General features: G+C 39.3%; 1 long non-coding RNA gene and 2 other non-coding genes across 3 annotated transcripts; all 3 read left to right on the forward strand.

The window, feature by feature from the left end:
- Positions 1-3,311: 3,311 nt before the first annotated feature.
- LOC117027491 (uncharacterized) lies at positions 3,312-5,751 on the forward strand. Its single transcript, XR_004423932.1, has 3 exons — positions 3,312-3,424; positions 4,459-4,492; positions 5,317-5,751. It is a non-coding gene; the product is annotated as an uncharacterized LOC117027491 (long non-coding RNA).
- Positions 4,143-4,347, forward strand: LOC117027846 (small nucleolar RNA SNORA73 family). Its single transcript, XR_004423976.1, has one exon. It is a non-coding gene; the product is annotated as a small nucleolar RNA SNORA73 family (small nucleolar RNA).
- On the forward strand, positions 5,043-5,249 carry LOC117027847 (small nucleolar RNA SNORA73 family). The gene has a single exon (XR_004423977.1). It is a non-coding gene; the product is annotated as a small nucleolar RNA SNORA73 family (small nucleolar RNA).
- Positions 5,752-12,199: the final 6,448 nt, after the last annotated feature.

Genomic DNA, 12,199 nt, shown 5'->3' on the forward strand with positions numbered 1-12,199 from the left:
ATCTAAAATAAAATGGCATTCCCTGAGGTCACCAGTTACTTCTCAGTTAAAAGCTTGTTTCCAGCTCCTAAGGTATTTGACTATTCTGCAGCATTTGATGCTTTGGACCATGTGCTGGTCCTCAAAACTTCTTCCTTAGCCTCTCAGACACCAGTGTCTCCTGTTTCTCCTCTGATCATGCGTTCACTGTCCTGCTGGCTTCTTCCCTGACCACCATTTAAATGATGGGTTTTCACATCCTCTCATCACTCTCCCTGCTCTCTACCAGAGTGACTTCTGGCATCACTCTTACTCTGATAAGTTCTAAATCTTTTTTTTTTTTTTTTAAAGATTTTATTGGGGAAGGGGAACAGGACTTTATTGGGGAACAGTGTGTACTTCCAGGACTTTTTTCCAAGTCAAGTTGTCCTTTCAATCTTAGTTGTGGAGGGTGCCATTCAGCTTCAAGTTGTCCTTTCAGTCTTAGTTGTGGATGACGCAGCTCAGCTCTAGGCCCAGTTGCCGTTGCTAGTTGCAGGGGGCACAGCCCACCATCCCTTGTGGGAATCGAACTGGCAACCTTGTGGTTGAGAGCCTACTGGCCCATGTGGGAATCGAACCAGCAGCCTTCGGAGTTAGGAGCATGGAGCTCTAACCGCCTGAGCCACCGGGCCGGACCCAAGTTCTAAATCTTTATGTACAATTCAGCTTTCTTTCTGGAGTCCAACCCTATATCCAATTGCCCTTTGTATATATATACTCGTATACCCAAATGTTCCCGAGGTAACATGTGTACCTCCAGTGTCTACCCCAACAGCCTACTTTCTCAATTATCAGAGTTAGAGACCACCATATGTTCAGCCTCTCAAGCCTGAAATTTTGGTGTTATCTGCAAGTTCCTTTCTTATCTTGTTGGTACAGTGGAACAATAAATTATGTGCATTCTCTACCTGGGAAATGTCTCTTGATTCCTAAATCTCCTCTTTCTTTGTTTACCATCCACATTCAAAGACTGGAGGACTTTATAACCTCCAGCCTCTCCAATCTATCCTTCAATACTGCCACTAGAGTTACCTTTCTAAAATGCAAAGAGAGTCACAGCAATCCTTTACTTCAAAATTTATTGGCCCATAGTTACCTGCAAGATACAATTTAAACTTAGCCTAGACTACAAAATACTTTGTAATTCAGCTCTTACCTACTTTCCAGTCTCATGAAAATTCCAGGCACTTCTCCCTTTAATGTTCCTTATCAAGCTGACTTCTCACTCTTCCTGGGAGACAGACCACAGGCCTGCTAGCTCCTCAGCCTGGAATGCTGTCATCATCCACACCGACCCCTTTATTATTCTTTCAAGTTTTAGCTCAAATTTTAATTCCCCAGGCAAACCCTCTTGTACTTTAATATTGTTCAATTCCTCTGTGTTCTCAGAATACTTTACTCATGCCATACAGTAGTAGTATGATTTGCTGCCATGTTTATTTCCCCCACTGTGAGCTCTTAAGGACAGAAAAAGTGTTTCATCTACAATCACTTTTGTGTCTACAACACAATGCCTAGCAAGTCAGTCATATCCACTAAGTAAATATTGAATGAGTGATTGAAAGGTAACCAAATAGAAGTAATATCACCAGAGAAGTAGCAGAATTATTTGTCTTCCTTCCTCTGAACTACTGGTTCTCAAACATTTTGGTTTTGTAACCCCTTTACAATTTTAAAAGTTATGCAGAACTCCACAGAACTTCAGTATCTGTGGGTGATATCTACTTATACTTACTGTACTAAAATTAACACTGAGAAATTAAAAAAATATTTATAATAATTTTCAAAATAACTCATTATAACAATATATTTTTATGAAAAATAGAAGAGTGGCAAGGTTTCACTTTTTTTTTCAAATCTCTTAAGTCAAGTTTAATAGAATACAGCTCAATTCTCATATCTGCTTTTGCATTCAATCTGTTACTACATGCTGTTTTGGTTTAAGTAAATGAAGAAAACCCAGTCTCTCACAGATATAGAGTTGGTAAAGACGTCAGCTGTTCTTTCAAGTAAAATGGTATTCCATGAAAAAAATGTGGCTATTTCAGTACACAACTCAATCATGTATTTTTCCTGAAGATAACTATTGCACTTCTTTTCCTCTGTGTGCAGCAAAAGTGCATTGTGTGTAATTCTCACTTTGTCACTCAGAATATTAAAAAGATGAATACTCAAAAGTCAAGAATTAATAAAATTAATGATTTTTACTTCTTCATCTAGGACCTTCTTAGGTGAAACCGACTTTTTTAAAAAAACTGTAAATTTGTGATGATGAATACAACTACCAGTACAGTTTGGTGACAGGGCCTTGAAACATACTAAGGTATTTGCAGTTTTACCGATGATTTCATTTCACAGCATCAGTGAAGAGTCAACACAGTGAAGAATGCAAAGAAAGTCTAAGTATTATTATGAAATAGTATTGACCTCATGGACTCCAAAAGAGTCTCAGCGACTTCAAGGTCTGCCTACTACACTTTGAGAACCACTTCTCTGGGCCTGTTTCACATCTTAAAATTTGGGTAATAGTTCCAATGTCTTAGAATGATTGTGATAGTAAATAATGTATGTAAAACACCCAGCATAAAACCTTATAGAAATAATACCATAAATGTTTCTACTCATTATAGCCCAGCAATGATGGCTCTATGTCAATTTATCTAATATTTATTCATCTAACACTACACTTGAAATTCTATCACATTTGCAATATTTCATATTTCACATATATCCTCAGGATTCTTGCGTAATTCTTTACATTAGCTGTGTGTTAAAATATACTTAACATAAAATTTACCATTTTAAACCATTTTTAAGTTACAGTTCAGTAGCATTAAGTACATTCATTGGTATGCATAGGAGGCTTTAATTTTAGCCAATTCTGTGTAGGAGCACTTGTCTTAACTACCTACTTAGCTATCAAATGTGTATTTCACATGTGACAGTGCAGATTCGATCCCTTTTGAGACTCCTCGCATTTCTCTAGTCGTCCTTTTCTGTTTTGCATACTTATTATGCCAAAGTCATTTTTTGGCGAGTTTATCTAACAGCATATTCTCCAGATTGGGTTAACTGCGTGTAGATAAGTAGATTTGATATTAGGAATGTACCTATCCGCCTACGTGCTTACAAAACTCAGTTTCTGTAATTTACATTCCTCAGCAAGGTCCCGCGCGAAGGCGCTCGCGTCGCGAGAAGCCTTTGAGCCAGGTAGGGGTGGGGCTTAGCGGACAGTAGAGTCCCAGCATCCTTAGCGAATTTCTGATTCCCTAAATGCGCATGCCATGGCGCAGGCGCAATAGGCATTTCTTGATTTCCGCTCGCTTCAGAAGGTATAAATAAGGATTCCTGCGACTCCTTCGGTCTTTTGGGGGAGAGTTGCGCTGTCTGTACCTGTGGTCTGGTGAGTGTTTTTACGCGCGTGGTTTGTCAGCTCTAGGTTAGTAGCCTGACTTGCCAACCAGCTTTTCCTGTGGAGATTATACTATCTGTAAGGATTGCCTTTAGCGTCTTCCGTGCTAACTGTGCTTAGCTCGTGCAGTGGGGTTGGGTCGGATGTGGGCTGTGGAGTTCTCGCGAGCCGCGAGTGAGGGCCATAACCAACGGGTGCGAGCGCCGAATTACCACCCTATTCACTGAGACGCTAAAAGCGCAGCCTCTCCCACTACCCCGCATTGCTTATCGTGCCATTTATTACCCTGCCTCCCAGGAGTCCTGTGTCCTCAGTGGAGTTGCATGCAGTACATTATTCCTGTCGCCCGTCTGCGTTTTCAGTCCTGCTTTCGAAATGACAGCTCTTAATTCTGCCAATCTGTTTTGTCATTAAGGATAATTTCACGACAACAGATGACGGGTTTAAAGATAGAGATCCGGAGGCTTAAATGCTGTCTAAAAAGGTTGTGCATTTACCATTTCAGCAACGTGCTTGTTGTAGTTTCTAGATATGTTTGTAGTACCTGGATGAAAAATCTGGTTACTGATCTGTGACTGCTGATCGGTCTTGAACTCGAGTTTCATTGACTCAAGTTTAGGATCCACCTCAACAGGGATATTCCTGGGAAGTCGCTACCAACTGGATGAAGTCAATTCCTAGAACAGTTGTCTAAAATAAGTTATAGTAACCAACGTGGATACCTCGGGAGGTCACTCTCCCCGGGCTCTGTCCAGGTGGCGTAGGGGAGCGTAGGGCTCTGCCCCGTGATGTACAGTCCCTTTCCACGGCGTTGGAGATGAAGCTGGGCTTTCGAGTCTGCGCCTGCATATTCCTACAGCTTCTCAGAGTCCTGTGGACAATGACTGAGGAGACAAACCATGCAGGAAACAGCTCTCTAGAGCACCTAATCTGGATCTAGGTTGATCAGCAGTGAAAGGAAAATTTGCTTTAATCAGGTTTACTGTAATGCTGGATTAAGCTCTTTACCCGGCCTTGTTTTGCAGCCTTCACTCAAGATTCCAAATAACTTCGTTTGAGGTAAGTACATCTATGAATTGCTTCAGGTTTATCAGTGTTTGCCTGTCAACATTTTGCATATGGTATTGAATCATTCTGAGCTCAGTCCCCTTTCATGAAGATGCTATTGCTTGCTGTTTAATACATCCAGATAGGAACTTGGCCTTTTTTTTTTTTTCCCAAATGGAACTGCTAAGATCTTCACATCTTTATGTGATAGAGGGGTTATTTCTGTTTTGAAAATGAAAAACTTCTGATAGTTAGTATTGACTTAGCCAAATTCACAGCAAAGCTTGGCACATGAACCACATAATGTGCCTAGCCCCTCAGAGGTCTGTCCAAGGAGATAAGCGTTTGGTGTCATGTGCTATTCCTTCCCATGGTATTAGAGGTGAAACAATGACTGGTTTAATAATGATTTTTAAAAAGTTACTAACCCAACAGGCTCTTTTCAAATCTCCATGTGTAGTATGGGGTGAAGAAAAATGAAATCCTTTTAAAGGGTTTTGAGGGCTAATGCTGTTTGGCAGTATTGCCTTTAATTACACTAGTTTGTGATTAATCGGGCATTCCAACGTGGATACCTCCGGGAGGTCACTCTCCCCGGGGCTCTGTCCAAGTGGCGTAGGGGAGCGTAGGGCTCTGCCCCGTGATGTACAGTCCCTTTCCACGGCGTTGGAGATGAAGCTGGGCTTTCGAGTCCGCGCCTGCATATTCCTACAGCTTCTCAGAGTCCTGTGGACAATGACTGAGGAGACAAACCATGCAGGAAACATCTAGTTTATACTAAGATTTAAAATTTTCAGTAGTTATCAGTATGACTAATATTTTCTGTTTTTATTCAGGAGAGAAGAGGAGCCTCACATAACTTGTTGGTGATTGGCAATGCTTTTGGGTCCTTTATCTGGCGGGGAGCGTTGGTAAAGTGGTACTATTTTTGGAACATAAGTAACTCCCTTTAGTGTAAAAGGGTAACAGGAGGATAGAAATGGAACTTTTCAGGTATAGCCCCAGAACTTTAACCAGTAGAGCAATGAAATGTTCCATTGGCCAAGTGACTCATTGGAATTTATAAGGAATTGCAGAAGGCACTGAGCATGGACAGCTCTAAAAGAGATTGTCCTTGGACTTAGGCCCAGAGACCCTTTCAGAATGCCTAAGGTGAAAAATTGTGATACCAAATTTAGACTGAAAGGACAGAAAGCTGAGACCCATGGGAAACAAGGTGTCCTATTAAAGATATTTCTGGTGTATTTATGAATTATAATAAAGATGACTATATACATATTTGTGGTTCTTGTTTTTTGTTTGGAAATGTGATTGATACCCTGAAAAATTTTATGCGTGGGGTCCTTGTTGAAACTACATATAGCAGTTAATGCCTGATGGGTTCCACATTAAAGACCCTGCGCTCTTGTCTGTCCTGTGTATCCTCATGGTGTCTAATGTTTAATTTCACATTGGCAGGTGTTTGCCATTGGGAAGATAACTGGTTCCTGACCAGTTATATAGGGCCCAAGTAAAAGCGCCTATAGCCCACTAGACATAGTATTAAATGATAGGCCTAGATTGCTAAGTAGACCAATCCCATCCTTGAGTTCCACGATGTAGTAGTACAGGCAAATTGATGTTAGTAACTATGAGATTGGTCATAAATGTTAAAATTGCACAGCAGCTAGGCTTATCTGTCAGTATCTGGGTGGGACACTTGGGCCTGGAAGAAAATTGCCTAAGTGATGTGAGGTTGAGTCACAATGAAAGCCCTGTCAAGCCCTTGTACAGGCTGCCAGCTTTGTATGGAAGTCATAGGCCCTGATTCATATGAGTACTAGCTGGGAACCATCTAGAAGGTAGGGTCTATCCTGGGAGGAGCTTCATGAACCTGAGAGGTCGGTGGAGGTGGAATAGCCACGAAGCCATTGGGGTCAGATTTAAGGAAAGTGAATTTGGGGATTAGTGGATAATGGCCCAAACTGGGATGTGTCGATGGACAGTTTTACAAGTGATTGAGAATGGGAGCTGGTTATTGTTTATAGCCATGATTTTGGAGAACAATCTGGGATAGCTTGTTGGCATTTTAAACATCTGAGAGGTCATCTGTCTTACGTAGCAGCACTTAACTAACTATATTTCCCCAGAAATAAGACCTAGCCGGAGCTCTAATGCATGTGCATTAGAGCCGATGGTCCGGCTAGGTCTTATTTTCAGGGAAACAGCTGTGCCAGGCACTGTTCTAGGCATTTGGCTTAATGTTTAATTTCCACAGCAATGAAGTGGGTATTAAACCATTTTGAGATTGGGGAACCCAGGAACATAAAGGCTAAATTATCCAAATCCACAACTTGGAAGTGGAGCCTCTGCACAAACTTGGCCAACCCCTGCAGACTGGCTAGGAGCGATTCCAGATGAAATGTAAGGTCCTGTTTGTATCCCCAGGACCAGCTCTACACCCCTGTTGTCTTGATAATACCACATGCACAGTCTTTACAGAGCAGTTGCTCAGTAGAATGTCTGAATAAAGTTAGCTTTTGTAGAGGAGAAAATCTCAGGGTAGAGCTAGTTAAATAATGCTGGGCAGGAAATACATGCATTTCTCTCCTGATGTCCAAGTATAGCTGAAGCAAAGCTGTCAGCAAGTATTCTAGGTCCCACTCTGTGCTAAACATCTTGCAACATACCATCCAAACAGGCTTTTCTGGCTTTTTTCTGTGCGTGGGCAGACAGTTGCCAAATGGATTCATGCTGCCTAAGTTTGAACCATGGTGCTACCACATACTGTCCATATTACCTTGGGAAACCCACTTAACCTCTCTGCCTCAATTTCCTCATTCATAGAATGGGGATAAAAGTACCTTCCTCAGGGTTGTAGTGAGAATTAAATGAGTTAGTTTGTAAAAAGCTTTTTACAGTACCCTAAGTACTAGGAGCTTGTTAAAATTCTCTGACTTTTCAAGCAAACAACTAGGGATACAGTATCTAATAAATTTTGTTGAAGTCTAACACCATTCATTTATACTGAACCTGGCTTATCTCAGAATGACCCTACCTTTCCAGGAGAAAAAGGAAGAATTGTGATTAGTAACTTGCCCAAGATCACATAACTAGGAAAGCAGAACCAGGATTTGAAGCTAACTCCAAAACCATATAATACACCATTAGTTTTGAACAGGCCATATAGTAAGATTATATGTACATTATTTCATCTACTACTACATGCACCTCTGTAAAGTAGGTAACTACCCATTTCACAAGGAAACAAAGTTGGAGGATTTGAGGACCTTGCCCAAGTAAAACAGCAAGTGGAAGAATATGCACCTGAGCAAGGTTAGTTGAACCTGTACTCAGTTGAACTTGTACTCAATCTATATATCACACCTCAAAAAAATAACTAACTTTCCACCTGGTTTAAACCACAGAATTTTTTTGTGCTAAGCTAATGTGACCACTACACCATAAAAACTCAGTTTCAGTTGTAATGAATTATAAATCTATCTGCCTAGCTTTATATGACTGGAAAAAAGATGAGTAGTTTCCTGGCCATGCTTCCCTCTTTTCACCCTTTTCAGTTTTTGTGCATGTCTTTCCCTCTGATAGATGGAACCCACGTCTTTATGGTAGTACCTGACATTTGATGAGCACTTGCTATGTGTTAGGCATTCTATAAACCTTGTAACAGCTCTGTGCCGTGCAGGGCCTTTTATTAAATCTATGTTATTGAAAAGAAAGACAATCAAGGTTAGATTATTTGTCCAAGATCATGTAGTATGGAACTTGAAGGTCTGAGTCTCTAGAGCCTGAACTTAACCACCATCCTTACTTCCCCTTCCCCTGAGCATCTGGCACCTTGAGCGTTCCATCATAATAATTAGCATTCTGATGTGATTATTTTTCCAGTCAATGTCCATCTAACCTACTAGTTGAGGGATCCTCAAGGAATGGGACCTTATATGTAAGCTCAGTACTTAGTACTGTGCCTGGCAGATAGCAAACACTGGTTGATAACTTTGTTTTTCTATTTCATTGATTTCTGCTTTGATCTTTATTATTTTCTTTCTTAGGTTTACTTGGGGTTTAGTTTGCTATTCTTTTCTTCATTTCTTAAGGTAGAAGCTGAGACCACTGATTTGAGAACTTTCTTTCTGGTATAGGCATTTAGTGCTATGAATTTCCCCCAAATACTGCTTTAACAATATCCCATAAATCTAGTATGTTGTGTTTTCATTCAGTTCAAATACTTTCAAATTCCCTTTTGATTTCTTCTTTGTTATATGGGTTACTTCAAAGTGTGTTAAGTTTTTTTTTTTTTTTTTTTTTTTATTTATTGGGGTGACAATTGTTAGTAGAATTACATAGATTTCAGTTGTGCAATTCTGAATCACATCATCCATAAATCACACTGTGTGTTCACCACCCAGAGTCAGCTCCCCAAGTTTTTAATATTTGGGAGTTTTCCAAAGATCTTTTCTGTTGTTGGTTTTTAATTTAATTCCATTTACAATGGAATATATTTTGTATATTTTCTAAGAATATATTTTGTATGACTTGAATCATTTCGAATATACCAAGACTTGTTCTATGACTCAGAGTATCGTCTATCTTGGTAAATGTTTCATGTGCACTTGAAAAGAATGTGTTTTACTGTTGTTTGAAGAAACAACGTGGAATGTGATGAATGATGACATGTTCTATAAATGTCAAGGTTCAAATTGGTTGAAAGTGTTGTTGAGGTCTATACCCTTGCTGGTTTTCTGCCTACTTCTATCAGTTATTGAGAGGGGGGTACTGAAATTTCCAGCTGTAGTTGTGGATTTATCTATTTCTTAAAGTTCTATCAGTTTTTGCTTTGTATATTTTGAAGTTGTGTTATTAGTTGCATATATGTTTAGGATTGTGCATTTTAATTAATTCCTTTATAATTATGAAATTACCTTTATCTCAAGATTTTTTGCTGTGAAATTTACTTTGCTGTTAATATAGCCAGTACAGCTTTCTTTTGACTGGTGTTACCAACGTATGTCTTTTTCTATCCTTTCACTTTTACTATTTGTGTATTTATAAAGTGTATTTCTTGTAGGCAGTGTATAGTTGGGTCTTGCTTTCTTAATTTATTATGACAATCTCTGCCTTTAAATTGAAGTGTTTACACCATATTTTTATACGATTAGCTTAGTTTTGAGTCTTATCATCTTGATATTTGTTTTCTATTTGTCTCATCTGTTCTTTGCTCCTTTGTCCTCTTTGCCTTTTTTTTTTGAGTACCTTTTTCTGATATTATATCATATCTTTTTTACTGATTTACTAGCCATAACTTTGTTTTGTTATTTTTGTGGTTGCTTTTGGGTTTATAGTACACATCTTTTTTTTTCAACTTTTATTATTTTAAGTGTGTTTTTCCAGAACCCATCAGCTCCAAGTCAAGTAGTTGTTTCAATCTAGTTGTGGAGGACGCGGCTCACAATGGCCCATGTGGGGATCGAACCGGCAACTTCGTTGTTAAGAGCCCACGATCTAACCAACTGAGCTAACCGGCCGCCCCTATAGTACACATCTTTAACGTATTAGAATTTACATTCAGTTGATTTTATACCATTTCACTTATTGTAGTATAAGAACCTTACAATCTATTTTCACCCCACAGTCTTTGTTATTATTGTCATGTATTTTATGTTATAAAACCCACAATGCATTATTATTTTGTTTAAAAAGGCAATTGTCTTTTTTAAAAAGAAAAAAATCTTATATATTTACCCATGTAGTTACATTTCCAGTGCTCTTCATTCCTTTGTGTATATCTAGCTTCTCACCTGGTATCTATCACTTTTCTTCTGCCCAAAGGTCTGCCTTTAATGTTTCTTTTTCTGTGGGTCTGCTGGTGATGAGTTCTTTCAGCTTCTGTATGTCTGAAACTACCTTAATTTCACCTTCACTTCTGAAGGATGTTTTTGCTGGGTATACTTTACTAGATATAATTTTGCTAGAGTACTTTAGAAATGGTGCTCCATTGTCTTCTTGTTTGCATCGTATCCTTGTTTTTGTTTCTCTGTACATTGTATCCTTGTCTTGTTCCTCTACATAGCACATCTTTTCTATCATTGGTTTTGAGAAATTTGATTATGATGTGCCTTGTTTTTTGTACTTGGAATTCCTTGAGCTCCTTGCATTTTGTATTAGTCAGGGTTCTCTAGAGAACCAGAACAAGTAGGATGTATGTGTGTAGATAGACAGACAGACAGACAGACAGACAGATAGATAGGTGTTTTAAGGAATTGGCTCACATGGTCATGGGTGCTGGCAAATCTGAAATCTGTAGGGTAGGTTTGCAGGCTGGAAATCTCACCAAGACTTGATACTACAGTTTTGAGCCTGGAGGCAGATTTGGCAGAATTCCTTCTCAAGGCCTTCAACTGATTGGATGAGGCCCACCCATATTGTAGAGGCTAACCTGCTTTCCTCAAAGTCTACTGATTTAAAAGTTATCATGTCTAAAAAACACTTTCACAGAAACATCTAGACTGATGTTTGACTGAAAAACTGGGTACCATAGCCTACCTAAGTTGACACAAAATTAGTTCACACAAAATTAACCATCATAGATCTGTAGGTTTATAGTTTGGATGCTTTTTAGCCATTATTTCTTAATGTTTTCTGTCCCCTGCTCCTCATTGCTTTCAGAGTCTCCATTTACCTGTATAGTATTTCTCTTAAAGTTATTCCATAGCTTACTAAAGGTATTTTTACTTAAAAAATATTTTTTTCTCTGTTTCATTTTGTATTGTTTCTATTGCTATGCCTTCAAGTTCACTAATCATTGCTTTTGCAATATCTAATCTATTGCCAATTCCATCCAGTGTATTTGTCATCTTAGATATTGTCATGAATTTTACTTTGAGTTTTTTTATATCTTCCATGTCTCTACTTAACTTTTGAACATATGGAATACGTTATAATGACTTAATGTCCTTCATTTATAATGCTATCATTTGTGTCAGTTCTTGGTTGGGTTCATTTGCTTGTTCTCATGTTTTTTGTTCAATAAATGAAACAATCATAGCATGTGGAAAAAGCAAAATTGGTATTTGGGTTCAAAGAAGGAGAAGGTAAGTGGGGCCAAGGAAAGCTTCATGGAAATGGGGCCTGAATTGAATCTTAAAATATATTATCAAGCATTCAGCTAGGCAGGAAGGAAGGCACCTGGTAAAGAGAACAGCCCAGATAAAGGTGAGGGGAGGAATAAGCATGAGCACCTTCAGAGTACAACAGAGGCTAAGGGGGAAAACGGGAAATCAATACCTGGGGTATTTGCTGCTTGGTGCTCCAAGCACAGCACTGAAGAAATACCTGAGTCTTTAAGGATTTCCAAACAGAGCAAGTTCTCAGTGATGATTTCGGGAGACTAACCTGGGGATCTCGGTGGAATAAAATGGAGGAGAAGAAATAAGAGGTGGGAGCAGAGGCCACAAGCGTGGTACTTTAGACCAGAGGGGCAGAAATAGAAACTTGAAGAGGAGAGGAGAGGGAGGAATCAGAAAAGAAGGTTTGAATCTGTACTTCTCAGAGAACCTCAACTTTTGCTGGAAGGTTGAAATTGGGGGGAGTCTAGATCCATGGGAAACAAGTTTTACTTTGGGTGTTGTATCTTCTGGGTAGAGATGTAGGACTGAATGAAAACTAGGGTGTAGGTCAGAACCAGACTGGACGGACTGCCCTCTCCATTAAAAGGTGATGGCT

Source organism: Rhinolophus ferrumequinum, chromosome 9 (genome assembly GCF_004115265.2).
Source record: "Rhinolophus ferrumequinum isolate MPI-CBG mRhiFer1 chromosome 9, mRhiFer1_v1.p, whole genome shotgun sequence".
Lineage (NCBI taxonomy): Eukaryota > Metazoa > Chordata > Mammalia > Chiroptera > Rhinolophidae > Rhinolophus > Rhinolophus ferrumequinum.